At 41.2% G+C, this 18,388-nt stretch overlaps 1 protein-coding gene across 2 annotated transcripts in view; it reads right to left on the reverse strand.

The window, feature by feature from the left end:
- LOC109316061 (perilipin-3-like) overlaps positions 1–10,942 on the reverse strand; it is a 20,214-nt gene extending 9,272 nt beyond the window's left edge. Inside the window, exon 1 of one of the 2 annotated variants that reach the window (XM_019544008.1) lies at positions 10,887–10,942. The gene's annotated coding sequence lies outside the window, so the exon portion shown is untranslated. The remainder of the gene's footprint in view (positions 1–10,886) is intronic. The other variant, XM_019544007.1, reaches the window with a different exon arrangement.
- Positions 10,943–18,388: the final 7,446 nt, after the last annotated feature.

The raw sequence follows: 18,388 nt of genomic DNA on the forward strand, positions 1-18,388 counted from the left end.
TGCTGGTTCTTCCTCCCCAGGTGCAGCACCTTGCAATTGTCAGTATTGAAACCCATCCTATTCTCATCCGCCCACCCCTGTAACCTGTCTAGGTCCAATTGCAGCCTATTCCTCCCTTCTAGTGTGCACACATCCCCCCACATCTTAGTGTCATCAGCAGATTTGAACAGGATGCTTTTTACTCTGTTGTCCAAGTCACTGATGAAGATGTTGAACAGTGCGGGCCTGAGGACCGAGCCCTGGGGGACCCCACTGCCCACATCCCTCCAGGTCAAATAAGACCCATCCACCACCACTCTCTTGGTGCGACCCTCCAGCCAATTAGTGACCCAATTGACTGTGTAGGTGTCAGTGCCACAGTCTCCTAGTTTTTTAATGAGAATGGGGTGAGAGACAGTGTCGAAGGCCTTCCTAAGGTCCAGAAAAACTACATCCACTGCTACCCCTGCATCTAAGGATTTGGTGACCTGGTCGTAGAAGGCCACCAGGTTGGTTTGACAGGACCTGCCTCTAATGAACCCATGTTGGTTGCCCCTAAGCATGATCTCCCCTGCTGACCCCTCACATGATGGAGCTGTTCTAGGAATGAAGCCTATTTTTCGTTGTGCCTAAACCCTGTGTTTTTGTTTTAACTGGGTGCTCAAATTAGAACAAGGAGAGGTGGTTCAGATGAGGTACAGGCAGACCTGAACCTTAGTGTAAACTTCTAGCAGCAAGATGAACCAAATGTTCAACTTGCAGTTCATCATTTTTATTTGGAAATGGAAGGATTAGTTAGAGATGGACTTAAACCAAAACACGCACGTGAGTTTGGGCACATCTCTAGTACTAAATGTGTATTATTATGAAAGACTATGCTGGTAGTATATCTGGCCACACTGAAGTAGAAGCCTTGTAAGTCTTTCAAGAAATATTGTTACCCCAAAGATTTCAGACCAGATGTTCTGGCACTATGCCATAATTTAGCTAAGTATTGGTTCAACTTCCAGATTTAGAGATCTGGTCATAACCTCCCCATGTACATGGCTCCAATTCTAAATTTTGTAGATACTTTAATCTTGATCTATAATTGGCAAAACTAGTTCTTGGATCTGAACTTCCTATAACTTGGAGAAAATTTGGAGCTTGGCAGAAATTTTGCAGCACAGGCCCATTTCTATCCACGCTCAATCCAAGTCCTAGGGTTTGTTTGAGATGCGTGCATCACCAACAGAAAAATATCCTCCACTGTTAATTTTAACAATTCTGTATCAAGTGGCAAAAGAATTAGATACTCATTCCTTATTTTTCAAAAGCAATATCCTCTAGAAAAAGACGAGCACACAGAGAAGGCTTCTATTATAAGCCATCAGTATCCCTGGTTACCTTTAATGATGATGCTTTCCCCCTCCCCCCCAAAAAATATGGAGTTTTAAATAATGATTTGCCCACATGGTATTAAAAAAGTGTTAAGTATATTATATAGTACAGATCTGCAGCTGCAGTGCTTCGAGTCATTTGATTTTCTAACCTTTCATAAACTCTGCTGATAAATTATTCATCCTTAATCCTTATGACAGATATATTAGAAAATTGGCTTTTTAGCCAGGATTTTGAGTAAATGGCTTCAATAAATGCATTGTGTACATTTACAGAACCAGGGGATGAGTCACTAGTTACAAGATCAAAACAACAAATTAGAAATGCAATAAGGACAATGTTTGCCCTTCACTTCAGATCTGCTAGCAATCAGATTATTTGTAACTACATTATGTAAATCATATGACTGCATTAACCTTTGGAGATGTTCCTGTACTTCTTTTCACTCACTGGTTCTTCTGGGCAATAACAAAGCTAAGCTTTAGCATGTCTGTTGAGACCTATTTATTCAGCAGGTTATGATTTAAAAAGGATTGCTTCCCCACTTGTGTTCTTCCACCTTCTGAATTCACAAAAGTAGTCCCTCTGAAACAAAAGAACATAAAACCAGCAGTGCACTCTCATGTCTTCGAAATGCTTACGGCTAAATTCCCTTAGATGAACTCCAGTGGAGTTGAAAAGCTTCTAAATATTTAAACACAGAAATAAAAGTAGAAACCTCTCTGTTCCTGTTCCCCCTTTCTTTCTAGTCAGTAGGAGAAACTGTTTGAACATCTTATAGCTTATGAGTGTTCCTGTATATGTGGTCAAAGGAATTATTGTTACATGTATTTCTGAATGTGGTAAGGTCTATTCACAGTGTAAAAACACAGAACAAAAATCCCAACTCTATCTTTCAAAACTTTATATTTGCATTATTTTTCCTCAAATTATCTGCAGATTATGAGGAATATTAAGGTTATAGGAATGGGGGCATTTTTAAAAATAATCAGTTAAATAATATTCTAAAGAGTTGTAAGGGTTATTTCCTGAAAAATTCTTTTTGGTCGGTTGGTTTATTTATTTTTATTCCTTTGACTTCCAGAGTCTTTTTGCAGCTGCTTATAGACTTCTCTATCTCTCTCTCCCTCTTTCTTTCCTTTTGAAGTAGCATTTCCTTTTTAAACAGGAAAAGAACACAATGGATGACAAGCTATTTTCTCTATTGTTCATCAGCAGCATTTTTATCTGCCCTATTAGAATCATCAGGCCTTCAAGAAAGCACACTATGTTATCCAAAATTGAAAGAATCCTAGAGAACTTGTCTGTTAAAATATCCTAGCCTTTATGATGGATCATAAAGGCAAAAAGGAACAAGCGAAGAGGATAAAGCAGATTTGTACTAACTTTTCAGTCTTTTCCACAAAGATCACTAATATAAACCTTCCATCCATTCCACTCGTTTTTTTTTAGGGGTTTTGGTATTTTTTTCTTTTTTCTTTTTTTGTGTTTTGTTTGTTCAGAACATGTGGTGAAGGAGGCATGTCATCTGTCCCACACTGTTGAGGGCGTCAGTTTCTAGGTTAATTTCACTCATCTGATTTACTGACCCTTTGTACTTCATGGAAGTACATTATGTGAACTGAGGTCTAGCACTGTAAAATGTTCATAACAAATCTCCAAAGCAAATTAAATTGACCTGCTTGCATTAGAAATGCGGAAACACTTGCCAGAATCATCCAAGACCTCGTGAACCTAACCTGAGCCTAGGGGATTTCCGCAGGTATGAAACTTTTCTTTGGGTTTCTACTAACTGCAATGGATCACAGGAATCCACTTGTCTTGGAAGTTTCTTGGGTGGAGTTCTATAAACTACTCTAGCTCTAGAGTCCTTAAGATGGTCATTTCTCACCCTCCTAGGGTCTTCAGTTGGAGGAAAATGCCATTCTTGGTTTCCTGTCTGAGATTTCAAATAATAATGGCGATTTGTTTCAGTGGTGACATTTTCTGGGATTTTTCTCCTCAGCTCTAGAACTCCCTGCCTTCTGAGGCCCACCGCCTTTAAGGAGGTGTTTGGCTAGAAATTTAGAAATCAGAACTAGGCCAAGATGTTGTTTAATGGTCTTTGTTTTGTTTTGTTTTATATTATGTATTCTAGTTGCACTCTTAAGTTTCTGTTTCTCTTGCTGTAAGCTACCCTGAGCCTTTGTGGGGAACAGCAACATATAAATCACATACATAATAATGTAGACACTAATTCCCAATAAAGGGAATATCATACTGTAAAAGTTCTTACACTGTGACTCATAGAGTACTTCCTTCATCTGCAGGGCTTCATCTGTCTCACTAGTGAAGCTCTGTTAGTATTCAAGTATTAATACTGCCTTTTTTTTTTAAAATCAGCTAAACTCAAAATCCCAAATGGTGTTAAGGACCAGCCTGCATTTCCCTGATATAGATATAGCCAGAATGAATATTAGAAATTATGTTTAAAACTAGACCCATAGCAAACACTCAGGAAGTCTAGGTTAACTTGTCAGGAAGTCTGAAGCAAACTGCAAAGTGGTCTGGTGACATTACAGCAATCAGGACAGCTGTCCAGAAAGGGAGATTTGATCCCAATAACTGTAGTGCTACTCATAGGAAACAGGGAAAAAAACTGCCTGAGCACACAATAAATGAGGGGTAAAAGCAAGCTGATACTGCTGTCATGATGAGAGGTGATATTCACCAGTCTGCATGGCAGTTTCTGTACAAAGATGAAGGAGGACAGTAGACTTTCACAAGAGGATCTTTTCCTTGAAAAAAATTGAAAACCACTGATATTTTAAACATTAAGATACCATACAGGATGCAAAGTAACCTATTTATTTCAGGAAAAAGTGTGAGTGTTAAGCCTCCTCCAAAGTTCTTTTTTTTAAAATGGTTGTGTTGTGGGAAAGGTTAAATTTCATCCCACGGTACAAATGAAAAGGTATCATACTAAGGAGGTATAATGCTGTGAGCAGGCAAGCCAGCACAAAACATCAGCACATGCTACCTCTTACTGGATCTAATTAGAACTGATTACAGTGTCCTTTTTATGCTCTTTGTAAAAGTATATGCACTTGGAGGCGAACAGCAGGGCCAGTGGATGACTCATGCACATGCTCTGTGGCAAGGCATAGGGCATGTCTTTAAGTTTTCAAAAGCCAGAAGCTCCACTGTTTTATTTATAAAGTGATTTTAACAAGTCTTATAGAACACAGTTGCTGGGCAGCCCAAGAGCAGTAAGGTAAGCATGTTCACTAACCCCAAAAGACTCAAACAGTACCTGTGTCCATTACTAACATGATTCAGAGCATCGTAATGTTTTGTGTTTCAGTCTTCAGCCCCCAGGTAGCTCTGAGTCACTTACTTTGCCTTTTGAAATATAAAAAAGGGGAAGTGGGAGAGGGAGAAAAATCTTGTGTTAGACCCTGATGGTATCAATGAAAAGCTAGTAACTCAAGAAAAACCAATAAAAGAAAGCAGGAGTAAATAATAATGCTAAGTGGAGCACACTTTTTTCCTTCTTTCTGGTCCAATATGTGTTACATACTTTAGAATGACTTTAAACTATTATCATAGAATCATAGAAAATTAGGGTTGGAAGATACCTCAGGAGGTCATCTAGTCCAACCCCCTGCCCAAAGCAGGACCATCCCCCGGTTAGATCATCCCAGCCAAGGCTTTGTCTGGCCAGGTCTTAAAAGCCTCCGAGGATGGAGAGTCCACCACCTCTCTGGGTAACCTGCTCCAGTGTTTTACTACTCTCCTAGTGAGAAAATTCTTCCTAATATCTATCCTAAACTTCCATTGCTGTGGCTTAAGCCCATTGCTCCTCATTCTGTTATCTGCCACCACTGAAAACAGTCTATCTCTAGCCTCTTTGGAACCACCCTTTAGGTAGTTGAAGGTTGCTATTAAATCCCCCCTCAGTGTTTTCCTCTCCACACTAAATAAGCCCAGTTCCCTCAGGCTCTTCTCAGAAATCATGTCCCCCAGCCCCCTGACCATTAATGTTGCCCTCCACTGGACTCTCTCTGATTTGTCCACATTCTTTCTGTAGTAGAAGGCCCCAAACTGAACACAGTACTCCAGATGTGGCCTCACCAGTGCTGAATAGAGGGGAAGAATCACTTTCACTGACTGCCTGGAAACACTCCTACTAATGCAGCACAGTATGCTGTTAGTCTTCTTGGCAACAAGGGCCCACTGCTGGCTCATGTTCAGCTTATTGGCCACTGTAACCCCTATGCCCTTTCTGCAGAGCTGCTGCCCACCCAGTCAGTCTCCAGCCTATACCAGTGCATGGGATTGTTCCATCCTAAGTGCAGGACTTTGCACTTGTCTTTATTAAACACCAGTCCACCAATTTGTCCAGGTCTCTGTCCTCCAACGTATCCTAGCTCTATCCTCCAATGTATCCTCTACTCCCCCCAGCTTGGTGTCATCCATGAACCTGCTGAGGATGCACTCCATCCCATCTTCCTGGTCACTGATGAAGAAATTGAATAAAACTGGCTCCAAGACCGATACCTGGGGCACTCCACTTGAGACCAGCTGTCAAGTAGACATCGAGCCATTGACTACTACCCTCTGGGCCCAATGATCCAGCCAATTTTCTATCCATCTTACAGTCCATTCATCCAACCCATACTTCTTTAGCTTGCTTGTAGAAGAGCATATCAAAAGCCTTGATAAAGTCAAGGTATATCACATTCACTGCTCTTCCCACATCCACAGATCTGCTAGAGGCAAGGCAAGGCAAGGCAGTCAGGTTGATCGGGCATGACCTGCCCTTGGTGAACCCATGACGATGGATCCTAATCAACTTCTGCTCTTCCAAATGTTTAGAAATGGACTGCTTGAGGACCTGCTCCATGAGGCAGACTGGCCTGTAGTTCCCTGGATCCTCCTTCTTTCCTTTCTTAAAGACAGGTGCTATAGTTGACCTTTTCCAATCATCCAGGACCTCTCCTGATTGTCATGAGTTTTCAGAGACGATGGCCAGTGGCTCTGCAATCATATAAGCCAACTCCCTCAACACACTCAGGTGCATCACGTATGGCCCCATGGACTTGTACACATCAAGATTTTGCAAATAGCGCGTAACCTTTTCTTTTGCCACTCTTGGCTGCTCACCTCATCTCCAAACTGTGCTACCAGGTGCAGTAGTCTGGGAGATGACCTTGCCTGTGAAGACCGAGGTGAAAAAGGCATTGAGTCTTCGATGCACTTGAACCTTTTCCGCATCATCTATCACTAATTTGCCTCCCCCATTCAGTAAGGGACCCACACTTCCCTGATCTTCCTTTTATTGCTGACATACTTGTAAAAACCCTTCTTGTTACTCTTCATTTCCCTTGCTAGCTGCAACTGCAACTGTGCTTTGGCCTTCCTATTTCATCCCGGCATGCCCAAGCAGTGTTCTTATACTTTTCCCTAATCTTTTGCCCACATTTCCACTTCTTGTAACCTCCTTTTTGTGTTTTAGCTCACTGAAGAGTCCCCATGCTAAGCCAAGCTGCCATACTTGATAGTCTTTCTGCATATCAGGATGATTTATTGCTTCACCCTCAGTAAGGTTTCTTTCTGTAAAATATAGCTCTCCAGCCCATCAGTTCCCTGAGTGAGTCAGAGTTTGCTTCTCTGAAATCCAGAATTCATACTTCGCTGCTCTCTTTCATTCCTTTCCTCAGAATCCTGAACTCAATCATCTCATGGTCACTTCTGCCCAAGTTGCCATCCACTACTACACTCCCCCACCAATTCTTTCTTGTTTGCGAGCAGCAAGTCAAGAACAGCATGGCCCCTAGTTGGCTGCTTCAGCATTTCCACTGGGAAGTTGTCCCCAATCCTCTCCAAAAACCTCCTGGATTACCCGTGTGCTGCTGGATTGCCTTCCCAGCAGATATCAAGATGATTGAAGTCCCCCATAAGAACCAGGGCCTGTGATTGGGAAACTTCCACTAGCTGTTTGAAGAAAGCTTCATCCTCCTGGTCTGGTGGTCTATAGCAGACATCTACCATGACATCACCCTTATTGCTTTCCCCTTTGACCCTCACCCAGAGACTTCCAGCAGGGCTATCTCCAGTTTCATACTGGAGCTCTGAGCAATCAAATGGTTCTTTTACATAAAACACAACTCCTTCTCCTCTTTTCCCCTGCCTATCCTTCCTGGACAGTTTATACCCATCCATGTTATTGCTCTAGTCATGTGAGCTATTTCATCAAGTCTCTGTTATTCCAAAGATGTTCTTCCCTCTCTTTGTTGGGTGGATCTAGCCTCTTCCTAGCAGTTCTTCGTGGAACAACATCCTATGGTCAAAGAAGCCAAAGCGCTGCTGGCAACAGAGGGTCCTGCTGCACAATCATGCATTAATCCACAGGACTAATGGGGAAGCTCCACCCGGGCCCTTCCCCTTCACTGGCAGGATCAAGGAGAGCACCACCTTGCAATGTGAATATACATTTAGCAAAAGAGTACAGCAGTTAGTGAAGGGTTTCTGGTAAGAAAGCAGACTGCTGAGCCTGAGAATAAAGATGAGCAAAATAGTTCCAACAACAATCATAATAATAATCTTACCTGTCTTTCTCACTCAAAACTCATGCCCATTTCTGGTTTAGTATATCCTATCTCCTTGTTTCCCCAAAAGAGCCCAGAATCATACCCCTTGAATCTCATCCACTCTTATGTTATTGGTAGTCTATTAATTTCATTCCTTCCAGTCACTATCTTGGCTATTTAGACATTAAGAGCATTCCCTTTCTATGGATCTCAGGTGGGTAGTTATCTAACATGTGCTCATGTTTTGGGGTGTTCTACATAACCCCAGTTTTATTCTGCTAAATATAGAACTGTAGAATGAGTAGCAGACTGACACTATGGAAAAGATAAATATACAAGCACAGAAATTCCCTTAATGGACCATGTCAATGCAATGGTGTCAAGCATTCTGTCATTTGTGAGGGTCAGTGCCAACTGCTTCAGTGTAAATTGTAAGAAAATATAATTAAATAATTTGTCCCTGTGGAAACGTTATACACCTAATAGCTAGAGCTTAACTTATACATTGGAGCTTATACATTTATACAGTGAAGTTCCATACACCTTCTGAAATTGTTGCTTGTTTCTTGATATTTGATTGAGTTGATCAGAGAAATTTGATGGAAACATATTCTGTTGAAATTAAGAAGCTTTAGCTTTGCTAAATCATATTAGTAGTGCCAGAATTTCGTTTTTAAATTAATATTTTGGTAATCAGTGTTCCACTTCTATGTTTTTAGAATGAAACACTTTGATTTTTCCATTTTTTTATGTTTTACAATTTTGAATGATAAATTATATGTAACAACGTATGATAATGTGCTGAATTATTTGTATACTATAATATAAAATAGAGTAAAAATTGGCATGACTAGAGCAGTCAAGATAAAAATGGACATGCCTAAATCAAGTATCAACTTAAAACGAATATTATTTTTATCTTCCTTTGCATAGAATTTTCAAAGTGTTCATTTTCTGATTTTGTATGATGGAAAATTTCAATATCTTTCCTGAAATGGAACTTCCACTGCTTTAATATTCGCTATCATAAGCTGTGAATATTCGTATTAGTGATCTTAATTCAGCTTTTTTGAATTCTGACAAGGTCTATGACCAGTGATATTCTGGTTTCACAACCTGATGGTGCATCATGTGAAAAATGTAAACTGTATATTGAAAAAGTATACATCTAATTCTAATTGAAGATCTCATTCTGACAGCTCTAGAAATGGAGGCTATAAACAGGTGCTGTCCTTGGAGCGGGATCAGCTGTGTCTGCATGTGTCCCAGCATAGCTGATATACTTTGTCAGTGCCTATAGACGTTGCCAGGGACCTTGTCGCACATGGTCAGGCCCCTGTCACTCTCAGGGCTCTAGAAGCTCAGTCCCGCAGGACAACATGCCCAGGTGCTGTGCACAGATTTGAGGCATGCATCTGCAAGTGAGGGAACCATAATGTGAGTCCCCCAACTTGCACATGCAGGCTCTGGGAATCCTCTGCTGGGTCTCTGGCTTGCAGACCTGTGCCCCAAGTTGGTGATAACAATAGCATGATAGGCATGCTGCAGGAATCCCCTGAAGTGGGTTTCCAATGGTGCATGTCTGCAATGCCCCAGGAACGCAGGGAAATACCTAGCACACAATAAGCAAACTGGCATCCTCCCATTCAAGGTGCCACAAACTGTGACTACTTTTGGTTACAGCAACATTTTGGGGCACTTGGAATACAAGAAGAGGCTAGGACATTTGTTTGCTCACAATTTGTGCCACCATAAAAATGTTATAAGACAACATAAACTTCCCCTGTAATGTACTTCAGTGTACTGTGGGGCACTTCAGTAAACATAAATATTTCTAGATTTTTTCCTGAGACTGTCAGATTTCTAATTAATATCAAACTCTAATGGCTGATTATTCAGAACTGGATTAGAATCAGTTGGATTAAGATCCATAGTCCATTGTGGACTACAGAGGCAAAATCAGAAGTATTTATTTGAACATTCAACCACCAAAACATCACTAGAATAGTAATAGCAGTTATTTTCCTTTCTTTCATTTTACATATTTTTACCATTTTACCTCTCTACCTTTTGCCAGGATTATGAAAAAAGCCTTGAAGTTATTCAGCCTTCTGAATCACCAATTTATAAAAGAGAGAGGTCATACACATGTAAAATAAAAAAATGCCCTCTCAAGAATTCATCATGGGAAACTGAGAAAAAAAAAGGCAAGAGTATGCCAAGACAATTTATTTCAGTTATCTTGACAGCAGAAATAATCAGAATATACAAAATAGAAAATTGTTCCATCTGAAGAACACCAGAAAGTAGCAACTACAATAAGATCAGCTTATTACACATATAGGGACAAACAATGTTTATCAGTTTGCATTCTTGCCATATGCAATGTATCCCAAAAAGGCACTTGTTTTAATAGGCTTTGATTATTTTTGAATGGCATTGTTTACTCACAGATTCACAAAGCCAGAATTTGTCCATCAGAAAATGCAGCATTTGTTTTTAAAAAAGAGACTAATTTAATAATATTACGAGTCAACAAAATTTTGTTTGGGGAATATAAAAAAGTAGATTTTCATCAGGTCAGAATGCTCTGATTCAGCATTTTCAAATGTTTGTTTTATAGTTTAAACATTTAGAACATTAAATCAGTATGAAACATTTTGGTTGATTAGGTATGACCTAGAGGAAATAACAAAATAAAGAATGATGATACAAATCAATTTGGAAAACACTGGGAAAAACAATTGGGGAAAATCTATCCAAAATACAAGGGTTAAACAAAGAAAGAAATCTAGAGTGCATTAGATAAATGGCATTGACAAAGCACAAAAAAGTTTTAGTAACAGTGAGATGCAAAACAGAAGCACTGAGCTATAGAACAAGAGAGTGACAGTCACCCCTCTTACAGGTTCCAATCCACCAGCAAGCCCAAAGCAGACAGACTGCTGTCCTTACCCAGAACCCACTGCAGTCATCAGGGTTCCATGCAGGTGAAGAGATCTGCCCTCACTGGAAGACTGGGAACTTTCTTTATATATGTAGCTGATATATTGTTTTCATTCCTGAGCACCACAGTGGCAAAGAAACATTGGTTAATTGGAGGGAATTTAAAGAAAAAGCAACATAACTAATCAAGAGGCCGGATTTTCCCTGAAGAACTAAAAATCCAAGGCCAAATTCTCAGCAGGTGCATATTGCTACTTTAATGGCAACAATACTGCAACAGTTTCCACCAACTGAGGATCTGTCTCTGAGGGCAAGGCAAAGTTACTTGTTTGAAGTACCATATTTTATCTTATACAATATGCCTCAAAATATAATATATACTTTGTTTTTGAGAGCTGAATGAAGGAAGAAATTATTTTTTTTCTTCAGTTACAGCTACCCAGAGCAGGGACAGAGCCTAATCTTCAGCTGACTCACATTCCCTTTCTTGCTTAACTAAAGCTGAAATCCTAACAGCTGCTGAAGACTGATTCCCATGGTGGATCTATGGTTTTGTAAAGAGTTAAAGCCCTCCAAAGCTGCGAAATATTAGGAGAAGGATCAGGAGCATTAACAGGCAGCAAAATTGCCTATGGAGCAAAATTATCATGAAGAAAATTTAGTTTGATTAGTGAAACATCAAGAACATTAAAAGAGAAATAAGCATTAACAACTCTGGAGTGGAGAGCAATAAGCCATTAAGTCAACTGACTTCCTTAGCTGGTAGGAATTAAGCAGGTGCTTCTATCTTAGGCAGAAAATCAGCTTTTCCACATAATACATGCACTTCATATTTAGAAAATAGCCTGGACAAAGAATAATCTACAGGGCTGGAAAGACAGAGCTGGTGACTGAAGAGACCTTTTCTGTCTGTAATTTGTGTAGTTAATGAATTAAGTCACTTGACTATCTCTTGTAGGAAAGTAATATTATTCCCAATCTAAAGATGGAGAAATTAAATCATGGGATGGATATTGCTCAATAAAATGGTATCAGAGCTAGGAAATGAGCAAAGTACTTTGACAATATAGACTGATAGGCCAGGGACAGAAATTACACACAAACTGGTATAAGTAATCAGAAATCGACTCAAATCTGTAACACAGCAGAAGTTCAGTTCATGTAACAGATTCACAGAAGTTCAGGGCTGGAAGGGACCTTGTGAGATCATTGGGTCCAGCCCCCCTGTGCTGGGCAGGAAAGATGGCTAGGGTCAAATAACCCCAGCAAGGTGTGCTTCCAGACTCTTTTTGAAGATCTCCAGGGTAGGTACTATTCTACTTTGTGGTCACATGGCGAACCATAAAGAAGTTTTTCCTTATATCCAGTCTGAAACCTTCTTCTAGGAGTTTTATGACCATTGCTTTCAAAATGGATGAAATAGTTTTTAAAGTATAAATTACTTTCAAAATAGATTAAATCAATAAAGATAAGCCTGGATGGATATAATATCAGCCTTAACTGATTTAGGTTAAATCAGTCTGTTGAACTTCTGTCCCAGATCCCCTCCAGATTCAGGTTAACTCAGTCTTCAGCATCCCAGGATGCTTTGTAGCTCTCCCACAAACTCCCCCTCACAGGGTGGGCAGACTAGTCTTGGCCCAAGCAGTCTGTTCCAGCTGTACAAGGAGACATGCTCTAGTGCCTCCCAGCTTCTGGCCTGTGCCACTGCAGGCACATGGCTGCATTTCTGGAATCAAAACTGTATGTCTGTTCACTTGCTTATCAGTTCTATCTATACAGCTTAGACTGACCTGCAGAGATTGAATGAATTCAGCCTTGGGCTTCTTGACTAACTGTACTTAGCTCCAGTGTAAGAGTGAAAGGAAAAGTGACCCAGAAGTTAAAATGAGTTGTTGTAGATCAGAGCCAAAGCGAAGGGATCATATAGATAAAATGAAATAGAAATAACCTAGATCAGTTGATACAGGAAAATAAAACTGGAGTGAGCAAAAAGAAAAGCCATTTCATTGTTTTATAGATTATGGGATGGTAAGAAAATACTGAATTCTGTTTGCTCTTCTGCCAGGAAGAGCTGTTCCCCAACAATCCCAGCTCTCATGAGTACTAAAACTGAATTGCTTGGAATGGGCAATGCTAGAGAAAACTGAGATTCAGAAACTTCAGAGCAATCTGCTAGTAAAATGCAATACTAAATTTGCATTCTCTTTGAAAGAGTCATAACTGAGCTACTAATATGAATTGTAAATGGGTTAAGACAAAAACATCTGCAAACGCTTTTTTGTTGAAGAATAGCTCATTCTTCAAGTAATGCCAGGACAGAATGTGCAGTGCTGTGATAACAGTAAATCAGAGATGTGCTAAAGTCTCATTCCTCCCCCCCTCCCCACCTCCATATATGACTCTAAATTTCCTCAGTATTTCAAGTGATTCACATCTGAGATTTTTATCTTGACCATCACTACATTTTATTTTGGCTCACTTAATGTTAGGCACTTAAATAATTAATTTCCTTTATGCCATGTATTCCTGTGTGAAATAAAATGAATTATATGAGTCCTTGAAACAACTAATTTAATCAGTCACTGACATCTGAGAGTCTGATTTAAAAAGAAAAAAAAAGAACAAAACATCCAACTGGCACTGGTTAATTCCAGAAAAACATTTACCATTGGAAAAGTTATTTTGTGTTAATTTTAAGAGACAGATTTCCTAAGAAGTATTTGATAGTATGATAAAATGTGTTACAAAACATATGTGCTATGTGTTATGAAAACAAAGATTTAATTAGGTTTATATGCTCAAATCTGCTTAAAGAGATGTGTGCTCGGGATGGTTTAATTGACAGTGGGCATATCTACACAAGATTCTACAAGTACAGTCTGCTAAGCCTGCTGCACATTAGCGCATCAGGCAAAACCCGTGCTAAGGCACTAATGCATTGTAGAATTAGTCCACTGCACATTTGCATCACAAAAAAACGTGCGCCAGTGCTAATGTGCAGTCGCACCAATTATGGCACATTAAATTATTACATGTAATTACAGGTACTAAACATAATGTGGCATAATTACAGCACATTAATGAACATATAGATGTGCCCAGTAACAATTTACAAGTATAAGGGCATTATTCCAGGAAAAGTCATTTTAAAGATTTCATAGATTTTTAGGTTCAGAAGGGACCTCAGTAGATCTTCGAGTCCAACCCCCTGCCCTGAGCAAGAAAGTGCTGGCGACAGATGACCCCAGCCAAGTGCTTGTCTAGTCTCCTCTTAAAGACTTCCAAGGTAGGGGAGAGCACCACCACCCTTGGAAGCCCATTCCAGATTTTGGCAACCCTCACCATAAAGAAATTTTTCCTAACATCTAATCTAAATTTGGTCTCCATCAGTTTATGGCCGTTGTACCTAATAACACCACAGGGTGCCCTGGTAAACAGAGTATCCCCTATTCCTTGCTGTTCCCCCTCCCCCTGATGAATTTGTAGATGGCCACAAGATCCCTTCTCAGCCTTCTTTTGCAAAGAAGACTGAAGAAATTCAGGTCACTCAGTCTCTCCTCATAAAATTTTACCTGCAGGCTCTTAACCATATGAGTAGCCCTCCTCTGGACACTCAAGTTTATCCACATCTGTCTTGAAATGCAGTGCCCAGAACTGGACCCAGTACTCCACCTGCAGTTTTACCAATGCCACATAGAAATATCACCTCCTTAGACCTGTTCATGATGCACCTTCTAATGCATGAAAGAGTGCAGTTGGCTTTACTTATCACTTTGTCACATTGAAGACTCATGTTCATTTTGGAGTCCACTATGACTCTAAGATCTCTTTCTGCTGCTTAGAAAGTCACCTCCCAACCTGTAGGTATGTTGGTGATTCTTTCTCCCTAGATGCAGCACTTTGCACTTATCTTTGTTAAACTGGATCCTATTTTGCTCTACGCACTTTCTCAATCTGTCTGATCTGCCTCAATCTGGTCCCCTGCTCCCCAGTGTGTTTCCTTTGCTGCATAATTTTGTGCGTCTGTGAATTTGGACAGAGTGCTTTCCATTTGTTGGCATATCGTGTTGTAAACTTGTAAATCTAATTTGTTTGCTGGTTTTCCTAAGGGTTAAAAGAATGAAACTGCCATTCTGTTTGTATTGGGGGTCAATCCCACTAAAATGCAATAATTAACAGGCCTGTGCAAAGTGGCCAGTATTCGATTCAGATTCGGATGATTCGGGGGACAGTGATTCAATTCAGTGATTCAGATCACTGTCCTAAATTGATTTGGCTGGATCAGATTCAAAAGATTCGGTGCTGATTCAGTGTGATTCACTGATTTGGCCATAGGCTATCATGGGGAAGCACTAAAATGCCTATAACATTGTCATTTTCTTGCAGAATTGGACGAAAATAGCAGGAACGCTAGCCCTGTCTGAGCGCATGAAGCCTGCCAAGTTTCAAGGAGTTAGGTGCAGGGATTTCTGTGAAACTGCACCTCAATCTGTTGAAAGCAAAACTCGTGTTATGTGTATGTGTGTGTGTGTAGGCAGAGTGGGATGAAAACAGTAGGGATGGTAACCTGTAATGGGGCCTTCCCAGTGCCAGTTAGACCTGTTTCTGGGCCAACCACCCACCCCTCTTTTTCCTGCCATGGCTTGATGGAAAACTGATTCAGATGTTACCCAGGTGGGAGGCTGACCACTTAGGCCCCCGATGTCTAGGGATGACATCCATTCTGCAGCTCTGTACCTTCTCTACACTGTGGTCCATGCCTCGCAGATGGCATCCCAGGCAGCTAAGCTCACCTGGAGCTTCACAACTCCACTGCAAGCAGTAAGCCTCAGGTGTCTCAAAGATCTTATAGGTCTCGGCTTTCCCTAGCCAGGACTCTGTGTGTGTATGTATGTGTGTGTGCAGTGGGTAGAGGTTTTCAGGAACCCCCTACCTCCCTTCATGGTCTTGGCATTTCCTGGACCTGCCGTGCCACCAGCAGTCCCACCCAGCCTCCCTACTCTGGCAAGGTGCAGTTTTAGGTCATGCCCAGGACCTGGGGCTACCTCCTTCCCCATAGCCCCAGCCCATACCTCCAAGTTCATCCTGGCATGGGCGCTCAGCAGGTAGATGTTCTTTCCCTGCTGGCTGATGATACTGTGAGTGCTGCCTCTAGCTCTGAGACAGGGGCATTAAATGTTTGGGTTTTTTTTAATTTAAAAAGGAAATAGGTGTGGATGGAGTGAGGAGGGTGGTAGTGACTCTGTCTACACATGGAGCTTGGGGAACTCAGAGTCCCCCTCCTTCCCCAGAACTTCCTTAGCTATGGCACTCAGCTTCTTTGCTTCCAGATCCAGCTCCTCCTCTGGCACTGGGAAGCTCACTCTGGGAGCTGAAATTGGGGTGGAGGAAACTGGCATGCTGGTGGTGGTAGGTATTTCTGGTGTTAGGGGAGGTGGTAAGGTGCAGGGACAGGTACTGCTCCCACCTCCTTGCTACCACTGGCAGCAGAAGACTCATTATTGCCAGGAAAGAGGATGCGTCTATGTTTGGGGATGGGAGGGGGTGGAACTTGCAGCTCTCCCTCTAGCTCCTCTTTCTCCCCTGCCAGAAGACCTGGAATCTGCCTTTCCCACACACTTAATGATGTTTGCTGTGCTGGGAAATGTGTGCGTAATATATCTTGTATCTGTTTAATATGTGCGTGTGTGTGTGTGTGTAATATATGTGCTTTCCTGCACGGTGATGGATGACACACTGTCAGGGAAAACACAGATTTCTTTTTAAAAAGTGTGCGGGGGCGGGGAAATAACAGAACAAACGAGGATTTGGGGGAAAAAATAAGTTGAAAGAAATGGATTGGGTAGGAATAAGTAAGGGGATGCTAAGCAAAGGTAATTAGTAAGGTGTATTCAATCCTTTCCAAGAAGAGAGCCTAGCGAGAAACTGACTAGGAAGCCAGTACCTTTGTCATGTTTTTGCTTCCAGACAGATAGCTCACAAAAGGGAGAGAGAAGCTTCATGCAGAGCCTTATATGCTGTTTCTACATCCCTCCCCCAGACCACTGATTAGAAGGGAACGCAGGGATCACAGTCACTGGCCAGCTACAGATGTCAATATCAGAGCAGTCTTTCCCTCCCTCCTCCCCGCTTTCCTCTTCTCAGTTTCTGTTTCCCCATAAGACCACCTTCCAAATTGCCAAATCTTTTCCGAATCTTTTCCAAATCAATTCAGATATTTTGAATCAATTTGGAGCTTTTAATGGGTCTCCTGATTCAGTTCAGATAAGATGCGTCGGCTGCCCAATGGGGCTGGATTTTCTCCAGATTGAATCGGTGACCAAAGCTTCACACACCCCTAATAACTAATGCCAACTTAATCTCATCCCAAAAGGACTAGCTCTTATCCCCTTTAATATGACCGTTGCATGCACATTTTGATTTTGGATTTATTACTCCTGGGCTTAGGGTAAAGGAACTAAAATTTTCATCTGCTTTGGATTTAGTCACTAAAATTTAGTTTTGATCTAAGTTATTCAGGGAACAGACAGACACATATTAAAGCATAAGACCATCTGTGTGGATTTTGTATTTTTCTTAAGAATACTGCAGTTCGTGTGAATTTAAATTCCAGAGGAGAAGGCAGGACTGAATATAAGTTTAATGCAAAAATAAAAGTTTAGAACATGATAATGCTGCCACATAGGATTATATTTTAATACACTGTCAAATTGCATGTTCCCAATGAAGATATATAATACGTGGTGTGTACAGTACATATATATTTTAAGTACTGTGTATTACATTAGCATGTAAAGTGCTGTATTTGCACATACATAGGTACATGTACATGTATAAAACATGTGAAACTGCTCTGGCCCCTCAGTCCCCACTGTCATGTCAGTGGCATCTCCACCACCGCCCCCCTCTGCCTCAAAGGACCAGTGTCAGGGGAAGTGGGGGGAGGCCAGTTCTGCTCCCCCCCCACCCCGGCTCCGGCCCCTCAGTCCCCCCTATCATGGCAGTGCTTCTGTCTGTGTAGACCACTGTGATTGGTTGTTTCAGTAAGCATTGTGATTGGCTGCCAAGGCAACCAATCAGCATGTGAATAAAGTGTTATAGATAGATGAAGATGGACTAAGGCTTTTTTAATATTAGAATAATTAATGAGTGTGTGTGTGTATACACATATATATGTGTGGGGGGGTGAGTGTATATATATGTGTATATGTGTGTATGTATGTATGTGTATACATATATATATATACACACACATTATCCAATTGCCCATCAGGAATGACTTGGGTGGGGGTAGATGGAGCATTGTCACCCACTGTCTCCCTCAGCCAGCACTCATGCCACCACCACCTCCCCTCCCCACTCCCCACTCTGTCCTTTCTGTTGCCATCATCATGGTGGTGCACCACCACCGTCTCCTGTCTGTAACAGTCTTGGAGCACTCTGGTTGTTTCAATCAGCATTGTGACTGGCTGCCAAGACAGCCAATCAGAGTGTGAATAAAGCCCTAG

This window comes from Crocodylus porosus, unplaced genomic scaffold, assembly GCF_001723895.1.
Source record: "Crocodylus porosus isolate Cpor-Errol unplaced genomic scaffold, CroPor_comp1, whole genome shotgun sequence".
In the NCBI taxonomy this organism is placed as follows: domain Eukaryota; kingdom Metazoa; phylum Chordata; order Crocodylia; family Crocodylidae; genus Crocodylus; species Crocodylus porosus.